The sequence below is a fragment of the Parus major genome, chromosome 12 (genome assembly GCF_001522545.3).
Source record: "Parus major isolate Abel chromosome 12, Parus_major1.1, whole genome shotgun sequence".
Taxonomy (NCBI): Eukaryota; Metazoa; Chordata; class Aves; order Passeriformes; family Paridae; genus Parus; species Parus major.
In genome coordinates this window covers 4479451-4503736 of record NC_031781.1, presented here as the reverse complement: position 1 = coordinate 4503736, position 24286 = coordinate 4479451, and positions in this window count along the sequence as shown.

The window sequence follows — 24286 nt, the reverse complement described above, 5'->3', positions numbered from 1 at the left end:
TCCTTCCTTCCTTCCTCTCCTTCCTCTCCTTCCTCTCCTTCCTCTCCTTCCTCTCCCTCCCTCACTTCCTCTCCCTCCCTCACTTCCTCACTTCCCTTTCTTCACAATGCTAACTGCTTCACATTTTTCAATATGAAAGAATCAATAGGGAACCATCAAAGAATTGGTGTAAGGACTCATTTATTTCCAAAGTTTTTTCTTTCTTTTGTCATTTTTAATTGGATTGCTTGTAGCCAGTGGGCTTTTGATCCACTTAGCTGCCCTGATGGCGGGGGAATGGAGAGGAAAGGAGAGAGTATTTAAAATGCTATAAATCATGTAGAAATGCAGAATGGTTTATAATGATCAATAAAACAAACAATTATCCTGTCATTACCCAATACACTGTCATGATAGCTTCAAGCACTGGCAAGGAAAATATAAATAATAGTAGCATGTATAAAAAGGAAAAAATCTGAAGCCACATTTGGGATGGTAAAATCCACAGCCCAGTAAAATAAAGCTCCCATCTTAGAGCATGCCTGAGGTAGAACTCACCTGCAACTAGTTAATACTGGTTTTACTTCTGTTCTAGCAACAGCTTTACACTTTTAGTAGAATCATGGCTCTGAGAACACCCATCACTGTACAGAATGAGAGCCAGAGCAGGGTCTAGAGTTTTTTAATTAAACCAGAAGCAACAAGAAGCCATATTCTTCACTATTTCTTCACTGTGGGAGGTACTGGTGATTGAGGACTACAGTAGTTTTTGTTTCCACAGAACGCACAAGTTCAGGATGAAGTTTGCCTCTCTTTGGATTCCTAAAAGAGACTTCATGGATGTTTGTCAGACTTGAAGTATGTTTCCCAAATTTAAATTTGTGGCAAAACTTCAGTTGATTTCAAATTGTGCATATTTAATTCACCATTTTATAGACCCTGCTTGAACCAACATACCCAAAACAGAAACAAAAGAGGCCTTTTAACACAAGCATCACTGAAACAAGCAGATTGGGATTGCCAAGTGATGAGGCAGTCCCAGCTCTCTGGCCTTGTAGTCCCTGTGCACTTCTTAGGAAAGAACTGGACTTATGCCACTGTACAGCCTCTGCCTCTTCTGCTTCAGTGAAGGCACATCCCACCTACAGCTACACCTGTGGTAAACATTTGTCCCACCTAAAAATTGATAAAATTAAAGATTTCTGGTGGAGCTAAGTGCTTTGCTGAGAACTTTGTTGGGGCATAAAGTGTAGTTATAGCCAGTAGCCACAGCACCAGTCCCTTTCTCTGCAGATAGGAAGCAACTCTGCCAGTGACTATTGTCCCACCTTACAGTACCCTGATGAATTCTACAAGTCCATTGCCAATGGCCCGATTAGATGGCATGTACACATCATGTTGGCAAACAAGCTAGCTGTATCCTTTCAGTAAAGGTTCAACCCCCACTGGACATCTCTCATAGCAAAATAGTTGCTTTGTACCAGCAAACAGGCTGTGTGAATCTTGAGCGTTCCCCTGGTTTCCGTGGAAATCTGCCAGCCCAGCAGTGGGTCTGGGAGACCAGCAGGGAAAAAGTTAATACAATTGAATGCAGAGAAGAAAAAGCATTGAACTTTTCAGTGGTATTTTTCTGTTTCGTTTTTTCAAATGCAAGTGCTTAAAACGATATATTTATAACAGCTGGAGGAGTTTTATAGTGCTGTAAAATGGAGAGTTTTACAGACTTATAACCTGTTGTGTAAGGGGTGGGGGGGATGTTGCTATGGAACAAAAGTAATGATGTCACATTATTAGTACTATTGTCTTCAATGTACCTGGCTGCTGGAAAATTACAGTGTTTGCAACAGACCTTGCAAAGATAAACACCCAAAATTTGAAACAATAGCCACATAGTAACTTGTTAAAAAATTAAACCCACACACAGAAGCCATTTCTTTGTTCTGGTATCTCTTGTGCTAGAAGAATAGGAATGGCATGGTGTTCATGACCAACCCTGTACTCATACAGGGTTGTATGATGTAGGATGTATTTCAACCTTCACCTACTTTCTCTTCATGCAGCCCCCCTTTGGGAAATAGATGGGCTGATCTTGAATCCATTGTGCAGATCCTTGTGGTTCCTTGGTTCTATATGGTCTTTAGCAAATATGTCCTCCTTGAGCTTTTCTACTGCTACTTCTTCCTGTCAGAGGAGAGGGATCTGGAAGAGTCTCTGGAGACAGAAAGAAGGTGAGAATAGAATATCTGGTTGATGTCTGTCTCAGTACTGTCATCAGACTGAGATTAACCCTATCTGTGGGAGTTTCTCTATAGTCACAGTTACCTTTATTTTGACATTTCCTGAACATCTTTTTTGGGGCTCAGGGCTCACACTCTACATACATGTAATCACATCTTCATCAGGAGTTAGAGAGGGCTGGAGTCCTCCAGACATTTGCAATTACTAAATAACATCGCTTCTGGATATGACTTTCAGAGAACTGCTCCAGCACTGCTGCACTCACTGACTTCTCAAGTACATCTGTGTCCAGGGGATCCCATTTAGCAGGGCACAGCTCTATGCAAATATGCAGGGACAATCCACTGCTGAAGTGATCTTGCTTTCTTAATACAACACTCTGCTTCAGCTGCTGTGCCTGTGACAGGGTCCAGTGGAGCCTATTGGCTGTGCTCAGTGTGCATGGCTATTCCAGACCCAGGCTAGACTGTTTACAAACAGTAGAGATATTCCGTGTCTCTAACTGTTTTTCTGCAATTTAGAGAAACTTTTCATGGCTGATGTAGAGTTGTCAACAATAAATGGAAACCTCAGCCCCAAGAGCTTACACTTTAAATAGAAAGCAAGGGCAAGGGAATGATTATTCATCCTTGGTTTGCAGATGAGTAGCTGGTGCATACTGAAACTAAATGTCTTGTCAAAGATTATTCAGGGAATCTGTGAATGAGTTGAGAACTGAACTCAAACCTCCATTGTCCCAGCTTGGTATTGTCTTTCCTCTATTTGCTGCTTGCAGCTTATTTTACATTCTTGATATAGCTACCTAATTCTAGACTCAACGCTGGCAGTCACTGAGATCCTTCCTACATCTTCAGATGTGTGTTGGGAAGAGCAAAGTGCAAGGGACAAGTCTAACAGCAAACATTTCTTGGTTACACAGGCAATGAAGACACCACCTGTTCTCTCACTGCCTGCTGAAATCCACAGACATCAATTTATTGATTTAATCAGGTGCTCCATAAAGCCTTTATTAGTCTGTCTAAAGTGCTTAAGCTAGAACACATCAATGTAGGTTAGTATATCTGAGTGCTTGCATTGTTTATCATACTTATGATACTTCATTTGGTGGGACAGTTTTGCTGTTTCATTTAACAGAGGGCGAACTGAAGCTCAAAGAGACCAGATGACTTGTACCAAAGTACACACAGGCAGTGGCAGAGGAGGGAGTTGGATCTGGCACTCTGAATTTCCAGGCTTGTACCCTCAGCAGCAGCTGATCCCTCAGCCTTCTTGGCTACCTCTTCTAGCAGTTCCACTTCACTGGGAGAATTGCTCAAGAGACAGCAGAGCAGATAGCTATCTACAGAGGGAGGGAAGGACAACCTGCAGACACGGATACCTGGATATATTCTCTGCACAACCCAAAGGGTGACACTATCTATATCTGCAAGTATATAGACTTGGTAAGGGAAGGCAGGGATTGGTTTTGTGCCCTGGGAATGGGCTGCCCACTCTCACAGCCTGTCAGTTCCTCAGCCTGCATGCTCTGTAATTTATCATTTCCTTCAGCTGACGAAGAGATGTCAGTTTCATGAACTGTACATGTTGGATGATACATGAATATGATCCATTTGACACATTGCTGCATAATCTTGCCTTTTGTGCAGTGACTTGTAGGTGTGACTTGTCACGTATGTTATGTGGTAATTTTCCTGTGACACTGATTGTGGCAGCTTGAGAACAGCTCTCTGTGGTAGGGAACAGCTGAAAGAGTAAACAAGTCCAAGTCTGGGCCAGGATTGACCATGCTGGGTGTGAGAAAGTGAAGGAGCCATTCTGAAAAGCCTCTCCCAACCACTGTATTTCGCACTGGACATCTGCCAAGTGAAACAGGTTACAAGTGAATCTCTACCAGCTTGGGTGCCTCTAAGCTCTGAAGATCCTGTGTACAGAAAAGGCAGAAGTACAAGAGGGGTGCTTGCCTGATGCTGCAAAATACAAAGTCAGAGTGTGCTGCACCTGCAACACACGCTTTATCTCTCTGGGCTTTATCCAGTAGAGGGGGGTGTTGGACACTGACCTGGAGATGGCATTTCTTTCTACATGTGATCATTGCACGGTCCCCATTCTCCTCACTTTTTTCTGGCATTTATAAGCAATATGCAAGTTTTTTCACAGAGGTGTCATGAACAGGTTACTGTGCTGGTTACTTACGTTTAAGGAAACGTGTTGATGTTTTAACTAGTGCTGGCTTTAGTGATTGTATCCCTTTAAACTAAATCTCGGATGACATTGCAAATGGGAAAGGTTTGGGCTGTGGCATACCAAAAGTGTAGGGAACAAAGCACTTTATAGTGGAATTGCAGATGATAATTCCGGATTAGGCCTGCATGAATAGAAACCAAAGCAGATCTGTAGAGGGTGATCTATTATTGGAGAGATATCTCATAGCTAAGAAATAAGGTACCTTTATTCATTCTTGGAGCACTGTATGCCTGGATATGCTCTGAATATTTCTTTTGTCAACTTATGTTCACACTTTGGTTTTGGTCAGGCAGCTCAATTCTTCTTTCTAGACCTAAACTGTTGTGTGTTGCTGCTATGCTAAACAGATGTCATCCTCCACTACAGAGTACACTACCTATCAACTCCAGGTAAAGGCCTTCTTCATAAACAAACAAACAAACAAACAAACAAACATATGTGGAAATACTATGGTCCAAAAGCAGAGATTTAACTGGTTTTATTCCTGAGGATCACTGCTGTGTATAGTGCATTGAAAAGTCATGGAAAAGGAAGGACTCTCAGATGTCCTACTATCAGGAGAAAGAACTGGAGAACATTTACCATTACCAAACAAAAGATAGATGTACTATGAATTCTGTTTCAGAGAAGTCAACAGACATTACACAGACCTTTGAGCTTTCCACATGAATTGAGTCAAATTGGCTAGGATAGTTATGCATTTGAATTTAACAGCAGAGCCTCCTCCATGTGACTGTATTTCAGGTCATAAGCACTGTGGAAATACTGCTTTTTCGAACATGTTTTTGGTCCCAAAGGAATTCCCAAGAAGGGAAGCTGAAGCCAGGATCAAAGAAAAATATTCTTTCCAGAAGTATTGACTAAACCCACAGGAATAGATTCTGTTGTGGCTTGGCAGTGTAAATCAGAATGAACTCACCTGTAAAGTGAAAAGGAGTCAGACTAAATCATTCTTTTGGAGTCAAGTCCAAATGGAATCAGCACAGAAATGATGTTCTAGCAGCAGACTATGAAAGCAGCAGGATGATAATGCACAGCAACAATATGAGGACATACTGAGGACTGTTTTGGACATCTCATGAATGGACCTGGATAAGAGTCAAGATATTAATTGACTTGTTTTCATTTTGGTTCCTTTTCTAGAAGAAAAGTAAGAAAAACTATGATTTAGAATAAGAAATAGAGCTATAGTAGCTGGGCAATCTAACTTCCTCCTGAGATTTGAGTTATTCCTTTCAATTCAATTAAGAGAGCTTTGGGTTAAGTCTGTTGGCAGTGAACTTGAGTCTGATCCAGGCTCAGGCATCCCAGTGCCTGTCATGTGGCCTTGGCCATGCCAATATATCTCCCTGTGCCTTGGCTTGTCCAGCTACAAAATGTGGATTGCTCTCCTCAGTGAGAAGAGCCTGGAACCACTTTCAGCATTAGTGTGTCTAAGGCACCAAAAGAGATGAAAGAAAAGGGCAGAGGAAAACTTCCTGGAAGTGCACAGGTCTACTGAAATAAATGGCCATGGGAGATACAGAATCAGAGTTTTAGGGGCCAACATATTTTTGCAAGCTGGCATCCTACAAGGAGCTACCTTTTGCCTGATAATAATTTGGACCTGTCCCTGAGGCTTTGTCACAAGAAGAAATGCTCCTTTATAATGCACAGCTGGAAATACTTTATCCCCTTATAGATTTCTTCTATTGCCTGGTATTTCCTACAGCATCATGCACTACACTGTATAGTAAATCTCTCCTCCATCAGACAGACAGATACAAAACAGAAAGTGATTTATTATTCAGTCCCATTATGCCTGTTTTCATAGAAACTAATTATTCTGCATTGTTGTATTAGATACTTTAAGAAAGATTACATTTTTCTTACTTTTGGCTGATAAAAAAAAATTAAATCCATCAGTTTTCCTAAACACATTAGAGTAAAGACAGAATTTCTTGTTCTAATTATTAATCAGTCGGATTTGAGGACACAGAATATTTGACTTAAGCTCAATATATGCACGAACAATGTCCCAATATCACATTTTGTATTGAAACAATTTTTCACTTTATTAAAGTCTTTAGGAGAGGAACCCAAGCTGCAGCTCTCGCTCAAGGTCGTGGGAGCTTAATGCAGCCTCATTGGTGTAACAAAGCTTAAATGTTATCTTCAACTTTACAGGCACTACAGGCATCTTCTTCCCTCCCCTCCAAGCCCCTCCTCATGCCTTAGTGTTGTAGGGATGAGATAAGGGAGAGGGAAGCTATCCATCATGCCTGGAGCCTGGGTGGGAATGTTCTGTAGAAGGAAGAGAAGCCAGGGGCTTGGGGTAGAGCTAAGGGAGGTGCTAGAAATTTTGATAGAACATCACATGGTGATTTTTATAGAAATGAATCTGGAATTCAGTCATGATTTGGCAAATAGCATTACTGAGTTCTTCAACCTGAACACCTAAGTCTTCTACAGCAGGCACGGGAAAGGGAAAGTGAAAGCACATCTTTTCCCAAATCTGATCTGCTGGCAAGGACAAGCTTGGAGAATGGCTCTGATTCTGTAGACATGTCACCACTTCCTCATGGAGCACAACAGGGCTATCAGGATGTGAGTTAGCCTGGATACACTGATGGAGCCTGATGGACCTGACCCATCAAGCTAGTGTACATGGGATCAGACAGCTCTGAGAGGCATCTTGCCTAGGAGGGCACAGCACTCAGCCCTTACAGTTGTATTTCTCTCTCATGAAGTTGTCGTGCACCAGATTTGTTACTGCCTTTTGCTGTGTAAGCAAAACTTCAGCCCAAAGTGGCTGAATTTTATTCTAGTTTTAGCCTGAACTGCCTTGCAGTCTGTTTTTTAGTTTGTTTTTTTTTTAATAAGAAAAATTTTCATCAGCAATGAAAGAACTGGAACTGTAAGAACTGGAAGAGGTGGTAATTTCAGGAAAATCAAAAATAATTTAAACATTTTACACTCCCCGTTCTGTGGTTCTGGGGGAGGACCAAGGACACTTGACTTGAAGAGACAGGTCAGACACGGGCCCTAATCTAAGGCAGGATAAATTTTGGCTGCTTCAGTTGTGTAGGGGAGGATAGATAACCTCTACACTAAAGGATTATTGAGCTTTTAAAGTATCTGCCCCTCCTGAAAGGGGTGTTTACAGTTTTATTCAAAGAAAGGGACTTCCAACACAACTCAATAAGGAAGCAGACCACAGAAGACAGGATCTGTTGTGGATGCCCCATCCAGGGAGTGTTCTAGGCCAGGCTGGAGGGGCTTTGAACCATCTGGTGTACTGTACCTGCCCAGAGCAGGGAGTTGGAACGAGATGATCTTGAAGTCCCTTCCAACCCAAACCATTCTGTGATATTAGCTTCTTGACCTGCCCTTGAGGCTTGGCTGTAAACTAGTGGGTGGCCACTGACAAAATCAGTCAAAAGAGCTTATGTCATTGCTAGAGCATTCCTCAGATATCCCAGGATGTGTAATGTGAATTAACCCTTCCACAGGCTTGAAACAGTGCTCTCACAATGTACACCTTTTGCTAAATGTGAGCTTCTCCATTCAACCACTCCACTGCAGTTAGGAAGAATTTCATCTCATAGGGCTCATTTTCTAATCAACCATGCTCCATTTGTGAACACCACTTGTGTACACAATTATGGTACAGTCAGTTAACAGCATAAGGTAGCTACATGATTTGCAGGCACCTGCATTAAATATTTGAATAAACTCATGCTAATGTCACATCAAATTTCCATTTTAGTGGCAAAAATTTACTGTGCACACAGTCATACACGTATTTTCTAAAATGGGGCTCACTGTCTAACAAGTGGCAATACAAAGATCTTGTCTTCTTTCAGAGATACCAAGAGCCTGTAATTCACTGTGTTGTGCTCATGTTCAGAATCGCATTTGCTTCTTTAATAACAACTACAAAAAAAAACCAGCTCTACAACCCTGTGTCTTTTTAGGCTCCCCCCGCAAAAGCCCACTGTCAACATAAAATGTAGGCCATCAAGATTAATAGCAGAGTAATGCACATAGATGTCATTTCCATTTTAATTCTAATCAGCATTTAGCATGGCAAGTGTCACTGTAACACCAGCAGATGGAAGCTGACACTGTCACTGCTGTCAAGTGCAGAGGGTTGTGGGTAGCTAGGGCACTGCTCTGTTATTTTCTCCTGGTTAAATACCACATTGCAGCAAATTAACTTTGTTTTGTTGTCACGTGCTCTCCTGTAGCTGCTTTCTTAACATTGCTGACTGTGCAGGCTTGAGAGTGAGTGCCAGTGGATGGAGGGTGAGTGCCAGGCTCCTTCAGCTTGTCCATGGCACTAAAACCCATGTCATGGGCATGCCATAGAAGGAAATGGAAACAGCAGGGATAGAATTGGGAGATGGAGAGGTAATAAACATCTCTGAGTTTGTGCAAAGCATTCTTCTGTATCTTTCTTATTTTAGCATTTCAGTGACTCAGAAGCATGTTGGGAAACAAGAAGCCTCTGGCCTTTCCCGTTAGAGCACTCTACAGTGGGTGCCTCAGCCTCAAATAGGCTTCTCTAAGAGTCTTGTCTGGGGTTCTCTAGGCTAAACCTGCCTGCTTTTTTTGTGTGTCACTTGTTTGACCTTCTCATGTGCTGCTCATTGAATCTGCATTTCCTGCATTTGCAGCACCTTTGTGCTCTGTGGCAGGTTTGCCAAATTGTTGAATTCTTCAGAATAGAAAACAGAGCAAGGGGTTGTGCTGCTTTTTTGGGTGTGAGTCTAATGGGGCCCCTCTTTTATAGAAATTCTGCTGAAATTACCTGTCTTTCTCGAGGCTTAGGTAAAAACTTTTTCCCAGCTCTCCTCTAGGATGGGATCCTCCCATCTCTTAACATTCAGGACTTTGTTTACTATTGTAAATGCAAGCAACTGCAGAAGAGATAGCTGATTGTATCTGTAATTTTTCTTCCCTTCTGCAGGCTCCCAGTTTTGACTAAGTATTCTTTTAAAAAGAATAAATAGCCCTTGGGAATGTGTGAACTGGAAACTGAGATCTCATGGCAGTGAAATGTGCCTATGTAGCTCATATATACTTCCTTGATAATCCTTTTCCTGACTGCTGTTCTCCAGGGCAGATAATGATTTTATCTGAAGATGTCACCCCTAAAATATCCACAAGTTGTATTCTTAAATGAATTTTCAAAATAATCCCATTGCCTCATTTTGGCTCTGCAGAGTACTTGACCTTGGTCTGTCATTTCCTGCCTTATGACTGTCCTTCTGCACCTTTTTCAAAGGAGAAAGAAGAGGAGCCACTGGTGTCTAGGCAGGGCTGCTAGGATTTGGGAGGCTCCACAGGGACCTTTCTTACATAGTTACATAGGACTTTCTCAAATATTGACATCAGACCTGCTACAGCAAAGTCACCACTGCTCGGGCTCACTCCATTTTCCATCAGGAGCCTGACCCAGTAGAACAAAGTCACTGCTGACAGTTGTGATGAGTCCCCACCATGACACACCCTGCTCACTTCTGCTGCACTCCTGTTCCTGCTTCTCACCGCGCTTCCCACGCAGGTCCTCTGCTTCTCATGGATGCAGGAAAGGGGCCAGGAGGTCAAATACTTTGTGGGGTTTGTGGGCAGAGCTGACAAATATAATTTGTCCTCTTCTACTATTTTGGTTTTCAAGGGGAGGCAGCCTACTATTTCTCATTAAAAAAAAACCCAACAACAACAAAAAAAACCAATAACAATAAAAACCCAACAGAATCCTCTCCTGGCCACAAAGCAGCATATCCAGGAGATTATAGCTTCCACTTTGTCATCCTTGTTGTAAAAAGCTTATCAATTGGCTGTTTGCACTACACTTAGATTACGGGCAATATGTTCTAATGGATGGGACTGGGGCTCAGGAAGCTTGAATTTTAACTCCATCTCTGCTTCTGGTTTGCTGTACCCTTGCAGAAATCACTTCATGGCTGTTTCCTTTTTGCTAAGTTCATCAGCATTTCTAGGCAAAAAACATTCTTCTTGTAGATACACAATCCAGTGTGGTAGTGTGGCCCCATTTACCACAAAATCTGCACCACGGACAAAATCTGATCTGTGGAGATAGAATGTGTATGATATAGCATCAAATTTTAACTTTTAAACATCAAAACCTGCTTCTTGTAGTGCTGTTCCTCAAAGCTTCAATGACCATGTCCCATAGAATTACATCACTGTTGCTGTATGGTCACAAAGCAAATATCAGTAAGTTTAGTAATTGCAAAGATCTCAAAATAAGAACGTAAGTTCACAGATGAGCTGGACAGCCCTGTGCCCTTCCACTTCTCCATGCAGAACTTCTTGCTATTTCAGATTTGATTGGAGGAATCACTTCTTTTAAACAGATCTCCAGTCCCCTTTACTGCAAATGAGGCTTTGCAGAAGCAAACTTTTAGTGGCTTGCTTAGAGAGCTGATGTACCAATGTTAGATGGTTTAAAAATACACAATGACATTGAGTGTCTATGTAGACACATATCAGGAAGACACAGAGACAAATTTTAAGCTTGAAAAGGAGTGTTTTATATTTGAGCTTTCAGACATATTCCTGTTTTTCCTGACAAAGATAGAGGAACACCATCAAAAGTTTCTAAGAAACATTTCTACAGCACACATCTCTCTGTCTGTTTTCTCTCTTTCTTTTACTCCCTTTCCCCCTGTAGATGCCTGTCTACAGACTATATAGACTCATTGCTCTCAGGATTTATATGGTTACTTGACATCTTCAATAGAAGTGCTGGCTTGTAGCATAGATGGGTTGGGATGTGTTTTAGAAGGACCAAATTTGAAAGCATTTCATTCTTCCACTCCTGTAGCAATCACTGAGCTCCCTGTGCTTCTTGTATGTCAACATAAGACAGATCAGTGTTTTGGACAGAGCAACTACTGTAGGGATGGGCTTATGTCACCCAGTGCCACCTTCAGCTGAGCCTCCATCATGTGCAGGGGAGATGGAATGAAGCCTTCATGGCTGAGGTGTTCATTGGCATCTCTGCCATGGGTGACAGCAAAGAAGCTGTGCTGGTTTGGCTGGGACTGTTCTGAATTTTGACTAACTTCACTGGAAGATGGATGCCTTGGCCACTGTCCCAGACCCAAATGTTAAGAGTCCTTTCCTCAGCTCCCTGCTTGTCTGCTTCTCTCCCCAGACACTCCCATACTTCCCTCTGTAAATAGGCACAGTTCCAGTTGCATATTGGGAGTCAAGAACAAATAAAATTAAAGCCTGATAGAGTGACAGCTGTAAAAGGGAGGTGCAGCCTGCAGGGAAGACTGGAGCTTGCTTCCAGAGAGAAATACAGTTCCCTGTTCAGGACTAGTGCCTGAACACTAGGAAAGGAAGTGCTGCAGGGTGTGAAGTTGGGTAGGAGAGGGCTAAAGCCGGGGAGCACAATTGCTGAAGCAGATTGGTGGTGATGGAAGACCCTCACAGGGGGCCAGTGCTCACTGACATCGTGGGGATGAGGTAGCTGTGCCCTGATTGCTCTTCCCCCTTACCAGCACTGCTGATCTGGCAAAATGACGTTTCCTCACAACAGGAAAGGAATTGAGGCAGAAACCTCATCAGTATACCACACAAGACAACTGATATAACACGTTCCCCTGGTTAGTACCATTCTAAAGGATCTTTAAAAGATATTTCTTTCCTGTTTTGTAGCAATCTCTTCAGCTCTTGCTGATCCCTAGGGAAAAAAACAACAAACCACAACCTAGCTTGGAAAACAAAAACAAAAAATAACACCCAGCAGACATCACAGGACTGGGATCAGGAGATAACAACAGTGAATTCCTCTCCTGCATGCAGGTTAATTAAATGACACAGATAACCTTGTGCATGCCCAGAAAAACTGCATTTTCTTTCTGAAATCATATCAATCATTTAATTATCCCACTTCTCACACTGCCATTATCTAGAGCTAAAGGCTGCACAATTATTTTTTGATTTAGTTTTTTTTAAACTCACCTTTTTTCTTTCAAAGTCTGTGTTATCACTCAGTTAAAGATACATGTAAGCACTCTAGCTCAGATCTGACCTCCCAGCATATTTTTTCGAAGTTCTTGCATTTCATTTCTCATCACTGTGTATGCTAACAACTTCTTAGTGGAGTATGCAGCAAGTTAATTGCTATTTGTCATGCATGGTAAAGTAAGATGCTCAAAGTCATAGAGTAGGTCAGTGTCAGAGAAGGGGTTCATTCCCAGCTAATGAACTCTTTCTATAGCCTGCTTCTGTCTCACCTTGTTGGCTTTAGGAAACAAAGATGGTCTTCAGACTTTGAATGCCCTCAGTCTTAATAAAAATAGGTTTAATTAGTATCTCAAATCAAAGGGAGGAAAAGCTGCTCATCTTCTGTAGTGATAAATATGCTGTGAATGCATCAGTACAGGTGTACTGCAAACAACACACGGCATAATTTGGCTATAGATAACTGACTTTGATCAAAATAAAAGGACTTCTAGAACACTTGAGGGTGTTGCAGGGAAGAACTGGATTTACACCATGTCTGTGTTGCAGAACTGAAAAGTGGGAAGCTTTGGGGCAGAACTGAGTGAAATCTGCTAAGCTGCATCAGATTGCAGGACAGAAATGGTAGATAGAGCGTGTGAAATTACCTGGATGGAGACTGAGGCTGCCATTGCAGTGGGGGTCTGCAGGACAGGACCACATCTTATCTACAAGTTGCTTTCACAGGATACTGCCAAATCCCAAATCTTGCACGAACCACCAATTGTGCAAACCTGCAGTGTGGCAGAGTCCACTCTCCACTTCTCACCCCATGGTTGTTATTCCAGGCCAAGGAGCATGGGCAGCTTGTCTGTCATGATGTTCAATCCCCAGATATCTGCATTTGCACTACTAAAGCGGGTTGGTAGAAGGCCAAGAAGGAGTGTGTGGGGAAGCTGGAGCGATGGAGAGAACTTCCTGTGCATTAGAAGGAAATTCTTATTGGCTTTGACTGCAATTTATGCCTTCACAGCCTGGGTCCCTCGCCAGCTGTTTTTCCTGTGCTGAGTGCTCTGCTTGCTCTTGTTCACATTGCAATCTCCAGGACTGTATTATTTTTTTTTCTTAACCAAAGAGCTGCCAGCTGGTGTTGTTGATCACACCCCCAGCAGCAGGCACAAAGGCCAGCACACACTTTACACAACACTCCTTCTCTTTCCCATTCTATTTCAGCCCTAATAAAAACATTGTCATTTTAAACAAGCAGCTGGGAGTGTCACTAATTTCAGTCTTTTCATTAAGGTGGTTTGGCAGAGTTTTTTTCTGTGCAGCTCTTCTTTCCCCAGAGCTATGGTTGGGCAAGTGTTGGTCAGAGTCCAGGTGCCGCACTCTCAGTCTGCAGCAGTTAGTAACCCTAATCCATCGAGGCAGCCCAGGCAGCCCTCCTCAGCTGAGTGCTCCCCTTCTTCAAGCTCCACTGCTAGAGTGTCCATGTTATTCATTCTCTTGAGTTTCTGAGCCCTTCCTCCCTCCATTGGCAGTTGCTGCTGTCCCTCTACTAAAGGCACAAAACCCTGACCTACCCCTCTTTCTCATTCAGAGACAGTCAACAGCAATCACCCTACCAGAGGGCAGAATCTGCTTGTCACAAGTGCCAGAGAGTGCAACCTTCAAGGTGAAATCAGTCTAGAATCATCCCGCTTGAAGTTAGGCACTTAACTGAGATGCTTCAGCTAGGATGTGCTTGTTCTAGGTTCTTTGTATGTATGGTCTGTGGAAAAATAGAGGCTATTGAAGATCTGCTTGCCACTCTGGATGTGTTTCTTTCTCCCCTGACTGCAGAGAGACCCCAGAAGGATAAGATGTCCATCTCAGATGCTGAATTTCAGTAGCTGAAGTTGGATGCACTGGATCTCTGCTTTGGAAATCTGTTACTGCAAATAGTGCCAGACTCGTTAATGTCTCCTACCTTTGTCTTACAAAAGGCATCTTTTGGGGTTTTTTTCCATCCAGTACCTGTCTAGCTACCTGTCTAAAACAAGGAAGTTGAATATGTAACTTGTGCTAGAAGTGACCTCATGAAGTGGTGATATTCAAAGTATATGCACCTACCACTGACTTTTTGAAGATACAGGATTAACCTGAGTCACTGACTTTCCCTCTCTCTGATGGATACCCTTTCTATACCCCTTCCATTTCCATTATATCTGTATCAGCATGCATGACAGAGAGAAAGTGTAAATAGAGGCAGGGTACATGATAAAGAGCAGAGTAATACATTTTTTATCCCCACCAGTTAGGGATGACAGCATCACATATTTACTCTCTGTGAGCTGTGGTTGTTTGCTTCTAACAAATGTAAATCAGGAGCGTGGTACTGCACCATCCATCACTCAGTATTTTTAGACCATTCCAGAGTTGTTGAGGTTGTACCTGAAGTCACTGATATTATTAATAGGGGTGGCAATGAAAACAAGATGCTATGATACCTTATTTCCCAGCAGGTTTCAGTCCTGCACAGTGCATATCTGTATTTTTCCAGCCTTGACTTGTCTTCTTGCCCCTCTGGATCTGAGTGACAGCCTTTGTTGTAAGAATCTAAAGAGAAACAATGATCATTTTCATCAGCTGCATTTGCAGTTGCCCACTTTGTCATCCAGCCTTGCTCAGGAACCATGCCATGGCTTTGAGCTGCTCTGAGCAAGCAGGCAGAGGAGCACCCCTGGCTAACCTGCAGTAACACAGTAGGGGAAAGCCAGCCCCTGAAGGTCTGTTGTCACACGGTGTGCTGGGCACTGCTGTGTACTGGCAGGAGGTGGGAGGGGAATAAGGGAGAAGAATGCAGTTGATTGATTTAGAGAGACGGCTGTCTACTGTCAGAAGCCTGTCAGTGCAGAGTTGGCACAGGATGACGAAAGCAGCCTGAAGGGCCACTCACCTCTCTTTCTCTTCATTCCTCCCACTTGTAGGGCAGGAGCAATGGGGTACATGGCATTGCAACCAGCCTCTCTTGGCATTCACAGCTAGTTGCACTTCAGCATGAAAAAATGAAGGTGGAATGTCTCCGTATTTGCTCGTATTTTTAAACAACACTAGAAAAACCCTATCCTAAACAATTACTGGTCTCTCCACCTACTCTCCTACTCTTCTTTGTTCCTGCACAGAACTTGTCAGCTTTCCATCCATAAGAGAGAGGTACTGCAGGCAGGGAGGAGGGGTGAGGGAAGGCTGGGGGCTGGAACCGTTTAAGCTGTCACCAACTCGATCAGAGCATTTAAATCACTGACACGGAATTACAATGCCACATATTGCAGTTCAAAAACAACCGGCACCCAAATTCCCTTCAGCGTAGCATTCTTCCTCCAGGATAATGCATTTTCTAACTTTATAGTATATTGGTATACAAAGAGCACAGAAAACTCATGGGCTGGATAGTGTAGCAAGGATCTATACATGGAACTTTTTTCTGCTGATGGGTAAATCAAATTCAAACAGCACAAGCCATTTATGCTCTCCTCTTTCTTTCTATTTAAATGGGTTACTGCTGGTAAGCGCCATAATAGTTAAGGATCTGTCAGCAATTCCAATACAAAGAAGAGCAATCACACCTTTAAGCAGACTTCCAGTGATGGGCTGTAGACTATCAAAGTTAAATAGATTCTTAAAATCCTAGCCGTTAGGGCTGGGAAATCTTTCAGCACTAATAGTGCATGACTGTTCCCTGCAATGAAACCATCATGATAAGTGGTTTAGCCCGTGCTTCTCAAGAATAGCTCATAGTGCCCTTGTGGCCACCCCCCCTCAGGTCAGATATCCCATCATCTAATCTGCATCAGTTTGAGAACTTGTCCCTCAAGGCACTTTCAGTCTGCAAAGATGCCCCTACTCTTTCGGGACCTGTGGTCATGGGGGGTTAGTGCTGATGCTGACCTCTCTGTCTCAGTACTTACCAGTTTTTACCCTGCCAAACGTCTGTCTTTGCCTGTGATCACAGCAGCTGATGCTCAGAGAGGTGAGGGACTGTGGTAGGTGCCAGCTAGTAGAGGTCTCCTTTAACAGTGATTTATAGAGTAATTGCCTGTCTGCAGCACATGGGTACACTGTCGGCCATGCCTTTGTTCCCCTTCAGTTCCTCTTGAATGCACTATATACTAAGTATTATCCTCTCTCCCTGGGTTGCCCTTCTCAAAGATACACTCTGCCGTTCACAGAAACTCATATCAAAGCCAGGAGCTCTGAATTTTTGCAGCAACTCTGCTGCACCTTTTCCAAATTCTCTGCAGTTTATTTACATCTCCCTTGTGTGTCACCTAATGTGACTCTTGTGTGTGTTTGATACTGGCTTTTCTACAGTAGTCTGTAGCAATTTGCCAGGGAATAATACAGGAAACAGGGCATGTACTGAGTGTCTGTCTTGGTAAATTCTCCCAATTCTCAAGCATTTTCCATGTAAACACTTCTTGAGAAAGAGTTTGGGACAGGAGCAGTAAGACTGGGGGAAGTAGCACATCTTCATTGCTTGACAGCCTCTTCTGAGGTGAGACAGGGATTTTTTTTTCCTGACAGTCATTTGATGAGATGCTGTAGGAGAACAGTCTGTTCTGATGTGTAGAACTCTGTTTTCTCTATATATTCCTCTGAGAACATTAAAAGGAAAATCCAAGGAGCCACTTGATTTTAGGTCAAGTACTATATATGTTTAAAAGTGGAAGACAAAATAAACAGACTTTTGCTTCTTACTAGAACACTGATAAAATGGCATGGCATCTAGTACTTTTGGAGACTTGCAAATAATGATAAAACCTTTAGGTACATTGAGAAGACATTGGTTGCAGCAAGGTGATTCTGTATATGTAAACAAAAACTTTTTCAAATGTGCTAAGACCTCATTTTGACACAAGTTGAGTGGAGCAAAGTAAGATATGAAGGTCGGTTCCTCCAGCTTGCCTCTAGAATTCCTTTTCCAAGAATTACCTCCACTGTGGCTTAGAGGGCTAAGTCCTGCAGTTTTGCCTAGGAGTTGCCTAAAGTATACCAAGTCAATGACTTTGCTCTGAAACAGGCTAAGCAGCTCCCAGCAATTGTGCTCCAAACCTTGCCTCCTTTGGGAGATGGAGTGACAAACAGCTTGAGAATAGAAACCTCTCACAACACTCCAGTCATTTCTCGAGTACACCAAACCACCCTAAGGCTGTGTCCTGAGGGTGTTCCTTTTGATCTTATCCTGTAAAGGAGTAAAATCACTGGCACCCTCCATTCTACAGTCAGTGGAATAGCTGCTGCTGCAGCTGCGGATTAAATGTCTTTGGCCTCACGGAAAGTGAAGAATTAGACAGATCCCTGCCTGATACTCCTTTACTTCTGGCTGCTTTGTATATTGCTTTTTACTTGACCCTTGACACATTCTGGTCATTTTCATTTAGCGAAGGTAATTGTCCTCCAACAAAGCCATTGCAAGTAGGGAAAGACAGTGCTTAAGAGAGAATAATGCAGAACAAAATGTGCCAATGCCAAGATGTTCCTAGATTCCTTTCACCAAACCTTAATTCTCTTGCCCTCTCCAGCACCAGAGGCACTCACAGCCCTGCATGAAGACCTGTGGGGGTTAGTTATGTCCAAACACAGGAGTCTGAAGTTGTGTGCTTTGTCCATTCAAGCCTTAGAGCAGATTCATCTCACTTCCACCAGAGTTTATTCTTTATTTGAGTCCTGCAGAATTACCTCAAACCAAAGCAGCTCTTATCTTACTTTTCTGCTTTTGTTTTCTTTAGGTTAGACCTCTTCAATGGACTTGTCTCCTTAGTGGAAAACACAGCAGGAACTACACTTAGTATTGCTCCTCTGTATAGTGGTTACTCAGCAGATTATGAGATGTGAATTTAGTCATCTTGCATTGGTTGCTAGCAAGGCAGGGCCCTGCTGAAGTCACTAACCACCTTGCCTTTGTCACCTAACGGTGCTGGAAATTAACTTGCACACCTTGAACACTAATGACCCACAAAAATGCAGTATGAACTAAAACCTGCCCAGACAAGGAATCTTCTTTTCTCATGGTGCCTTTCCTTAGGGGTATTAGTTAAGGTAATCAAGTCTTCCTGAGCAAAGAGAAGCATAGATTTCCCTCATTCAATACAACTGTAAAATACTGCATGTGTTTGTGGGAACAAACAAATTTGCTGTTCCACAGGCAGGACTGTAATTCTTCTGTAGAACATGAGAGCCATGATTAGGAAGCCAGGATTGTTCTGCTCACAGGAATCCTGCCACTGTCTTTGATTGCATGGTATTAACTGTAAATTATAGCCTTTTGGAGACTGCATGTAAAAATAAAATTAAAAAAAAATTGTCAAAAGACAGAGAAAATATTGATTCTGGAGGCAGTGGAAACTATGGCTTGGTTGAATTAGAACCTTAAAAAATAATAACAAATGAGCATTTGTGAAGGTGAAAGAGGGACTAGGAAAAGAGAGCTGTGATTCTCCCCTTAGGAGTATGCAAATTTCAAGTAGCCACATTGTAGGCAACGAGGTTTAACTAAGTCTGGCTCAAGGCATAAGGAGAAGGTACAGAAAATGGATTTCAGAGTTGTTACTGAGGTGCTGAACTGAGCACAATGTGTGGAATTGCAAAATGGAAGCTACGGCTTGAGACCGCTGTTAAGATCTCTTAGATTTCTAATGCCTTTTCTAGCTCTTAGTGACACAAGTCTCCAGGTCAGCCTGTTCTCAGGAATCAGCTCTGTCTGTTGTTCTGCACTGATGACAGATACCATTCCAATCAGCCAGCCTACAATTTAACTGGAAAACTGGAATTGCAACTGGACTTTGCCTCACTCCAGTCCCGGGAGTCTTCCCTGCAAAAGCTTTGAAGGTGCAAAATGGTGGTAGAATTATAGTCACTAAAAGCCTTCAAGCCTGAGACTGCTGAAAGCTGAATATAGATACCCTAGAGAGATAATGGGTTTGCAGAAAAAGCAAAGCATAGGACAGATGGCTTTTTCCCCATAGATACATTGATTTTAAACCTAGAAATAACTATTAGGTCATGGAGTTTGGCTTGTTGCATGGCACAGGCCAGAGATTTTCAGCCAGAAATTCCTGTTTCAAACCCATAACTTCTGGCTGAGCTCAAGTGCATATCTTTAGAGCACTCATGCTGTGGAGGCAATTCAGACCCAACAATTCTATGAATCTATTTATCTTTGCCAGTTACAGTGTATCTACCTGGATGTCCCAGCCTCGGCTGTTAAAAAGGCTAAATAAAGGTCACTGGGGAAAACATGAAAATAAGAAAAACAGCTTAGCAAATCTTTGAACAAATACCTAGGGCAATGGCTATAATTTAATACCTGTTGGTGAACTTCTTCCACTCCTGGACTCCCCACTGAATGAGCACAATATTCATTCTGTAGATTTCTCCTCCTTCATCCTTCTTGAAGTCTGATTTTACTGGAAACTCAGCACAAAAATACCACAAACCCCTCTTCTCATTCCTCTGCCTCACTTTGCTGTTCTTACAGTTTCCTTCTAAGATCCCACCAGTCCTACATATCTGATCAAACCAATATTTTCATTCATCCAAAGTTTGACTGGAAACCTTTGTCCAACCACAGCAACTCACATTGACTCTGTAGTAATTGCTCAGATTTTTTCTGAGGAGTTCTAGCAGGAGAACTCCTTTCTTCTGAGCAGCATCTGACATCACTTCTGTCCAATTTGGATTGGCACTTGCATCCTCTTGCCTCAAGAGTCCATTAGAAAATCTGTATGTCTTCCACTATGCCCCAAGCCCATACATATTAATTCCATGAAGATTATTTTCTTTCACCTAAGTTCCCTTGTCCCAATACAAAGCCAGATCAGTCATTCTATTGTCCTGAATTTTGCCCATCCAAATGTTTTTAACTGCCTGATTATTGTTGATATTTCAGGAAGGGGACACTAGAGAGATCATTCAAGAAGGAAAGTGCAGTGGTTTCTAGTGTGGTAGACAAAGAATTTTAAGAAGATTTATATGACATATTACTTATGATTTGAGAAGATAGATTTCATGACCTAGGAGATCCATCTGTTGTTCATAAGGGTTTTTTGGAGGGGAAAAGTAGGCCAGGGACCTTTACAGACTTTCTTCTCTTTGAGTGATGTCTTCTTTTGCAGAGCCTGCCTCACTGGAAATCATTACATATCCATAGAAGGCAGAGTTAGACTTCCTTTTGCACTTTTCCCAGTACACTTTGAAAAGCAAGAGGATCCCTGTAGGGAGGGAAAGCAAGACTGTGAGATTCGCTAGTGCCTCTCTGATGCAGGGAATGAACCAGGCTGTTACTTCACCCCTTGTCAAAGGAATAGAACACACGGTTCATGTGACAGTTTAGCCAAATCCTCTCACTATCAGCAGCTATCTACAGTATGTTTCTGCTAATAGATATTCTCTTAGAAAGGTTATGATAAAAGAGTTGGGAAGGAAGAGAAGGAATTGCAGGGGATGGTGATAATGAGAGAGGCACGAGTAACCTGAGCCTGACACATTCTTATGAAGCCAGTCTTTTATTTCCTGTGTTTAGAGAAAACAGTTCTTACTTTATGGCTTTTGTTCAATCAAAGAGAAAATGAGCTATAAAAGCAAAGATAGGAAGGAGTTAACCAATTTCCAATTCAGTGTGTTACCATTTGCTTCAGTAATAATAATAAAAAAAGAACAATATTGAGAAACATAATTTTTTAAATGAAGAATACTAAATCAATAGGCACTACATGACTAATCATTTTCTATTTTCTTGGGGGAGGAAGGTAGAGCTGTGATCAGAAATTAAAAGCAGAAGTGCCCAGTTTCTCTGCAATCTGACAATTTCTGCTTTACTGTAATACACAAGAAAGGAGATTTTTACATGAACAGAAACTAATGCTGATAAATGGCATGAAAAACACTGCACACGAACATCATCTCATTTTGTGGAAAGATAATCAAATTCATTTGATGCTAGATGAGTTAATTCACAAATACCTGCATTTCCTGGCAACTGAGTGTTTCAGCCTGAGACCAGAAGTCAGGGGTGACTTCTTCATTTGCACAATCTTCAGTTGTGGTGGGACTTCACATAATAGCTATTTAAGTCTGTGTTTGACTTGCAGAATGAGAGTAGTCCTGTCAGCTTCAGTAGGACTACGGAGTCTGTAAGAAAGGCAGGTGTTTGAGTGCTTCTTGAACCTGCCACTCCAGCAGTAATTTGTAAAATCCTATTTGTACAAATAGTTCTCAAAGTAGCGAACAAAGGTGAGCAAATATTCTCTCTTTCAGCACTGAATATCCAGGAGCACAGAAATCTCTGTGCAATGAATTCTTAAGAATTCCTCAAAGTACTTAAAAAATTTCAACCCAGATTTCATAACACACCATCACAATCCTCTGGCACTTAACCACCCCTTTGGTGTCCTTGGGGTCAATAGTAGATGTCTTTGCTTTTTAGAAGTGAACAAAAGAGTGCTGGCTCCTGCCCAGAGCATTTTACTGCGCAGTATCTTACATCCTAAAGGACTCAGCACAGCTGTCATAGTTGAACACATCCAAATAAAAGGTAGCATTGCAAAAGTTCTTAACAGGACAAAGCAACTGACTTAGGAGTTTTAAATTCCACCAATTTTAACATAATATCCACAAATTAAATGTGGATATGTGTGGAGACAGGCAAAGGGACTCAGATTATGGGGCATTCTGGTGCAAGAACTCAGCCAAGGCCTGTGTGACAGGGACATTGCCCCCAGCCTGTTGTGGGTGGGTGACAGCAAACTGAGCAGTACTAAATGTATGAGTGATGTCATCTAAAGAGATCAAACCCCACCACTGCTTCTGAACAGGGATGGAAGAACTGGCACAATTGACATAAACAAAAGGAATTTTGATTTGACAGAAGGTCCCAGGATGCATTTTCCAGCACATATTCACATGCCATCTCAAAGTTACTGGTTAAGAGGTAAGAGAAAAGCAATTTTGGTTTAGAAAAATTCATTTTGCAATGGAGGCTGTGTTTGAAGGTGCCTGCTTTAGTATACAAGTGTTTTTGGGAGATTAGTACTTATTAACTAATAACCTTTGATGATGTTTACTCCCACAGTTGATTTGCTCAGGTGTTTGTCACACAGAAGTAGAAATCAGCTTCAATGACACAGCTTGTTCATGGTTCAGTCTGCAGAGTTTTGTGATTTCTTGGCAACTAAGTGATGGATTACTATTTTCTGTGAAATTTTCCTCTTTCCTGAAAGGCCTTTCATGCAAGGACTCTGGGGTAATTAGAAAAATAATAACCTTGCAATACCCTCTTGATCTGTTTTTAATGAAATGAAGTGTGGAGAGGGTAGGTGCTTTGTCCATAGTCAAATAGTGGGTAAGTGGCAGAACTGAAAATAGAACCCAGGAGCCCTAGTTTCTACTCTTTGCCTCTGAGAAGCACTTCCACTCACATTAGGTTATCCAGTGTTAAAAAACCCTTTTTTTTTTTTTCTTTTTTTTTTTTTTCTTTTTTTGTACAGGACTGAAAAAGAGTATTTAGTGTACAGGAAAATCTTGCATTGGCAAAAGCTGGACCAGATTCATTAGTAGATTTATGCTGGGTTCTCAGTCAGTTTTCTGCAGCTCAATCATGGTTTATTAAGCACATCAGTCATTTGTGAATGTTAGCCTTAAAAGAGCCTGGTAAAGTATCACTTTCATTTCAAAAGCAGGGAAATAAAATCACAGAGAAGAAGTTACTTCCCAAATTCACAGCAGAACTCTTGTTGGACACACCTGTCCAATTTTACTGTCACCTTCCATTTTTGCTCAAAAAAGTATTTTCTCTGTTATACTGCATTGTTTCTAGTATTAGAAATATGCATCCCTGATCAGGTATTAAAACACAAGTGGAGTTTTTGGACATATGTATGAACAGCTTACTTGAATTGAACCAAATCAAGTTTCTAAAACAATAGTACAAAACTAACAATTGCCAGAAGCTACCAGTCTGACAGGGATGTTTAGAAAATGTGACATTACCTCTTGAAAATGTGGTGGGGGCTGAATACAGCACCACTGAAGCCCTTGAAAGCTCAGACCTGTGCTGTCCACTTCCCCAGAGATCAGAATATATTAGGAAGGAGAAGGAATAAAAATGCTGCTCCACCACAGCTAAGTTTCTGGAGAAACTTGCAAGATTGAGGACATGATCGTGGTCTGTTTGTAGTGATATTCCCTGGCAAGTCACCATCTGACGAGGATAAAATCAGAACCTCTGATTTAAAATCAAAAGACTTTCCTGGAACCAAAGAGCAGATAATTTGCTAATGGAATAATTTTCCTGTACAGAACCTGACTTCACTGCCCTTCTCTGAACATTAAATGTAAGTTTAATGAAAAGATGTGTCTATTAGTAACTGGAGTGATACTGTCAGTTCTTTACAAATGTGTCTTTGGCTCATAAGTCAGGTATCAATACTCGCAGAATCATGATGGTCTGTGTTGATTTTCCACCAAACAGTACAATGTCTTCATCCCATTCCCATCTCATCCATCTCTAATTGGGTCAATTAGACAAAAACATCACTTCTTTCATGGAGGGAAAAAGAAATTCTTCACAGACAGCTCAGACCCCATCTGTCAAAGGTAAATGAGGATGTCCACCCCTACATTTTGGAGAGAGGTGGGATTTAGGAGCTGGAGAGGCGCTATATTACAGGGTGATGAAGCGCTGTTTTCCTCCAGGAATGAACAGCCTTGTGGCTGAAACGGGGACCAGCAGCACAGCTCTTGGCAGAGCGAATGTGTCGTCATGAGACACTGTGACACGCAGCACTGCCAGGAGAATCAGTGCCTGTGCCTGCCTCAGACA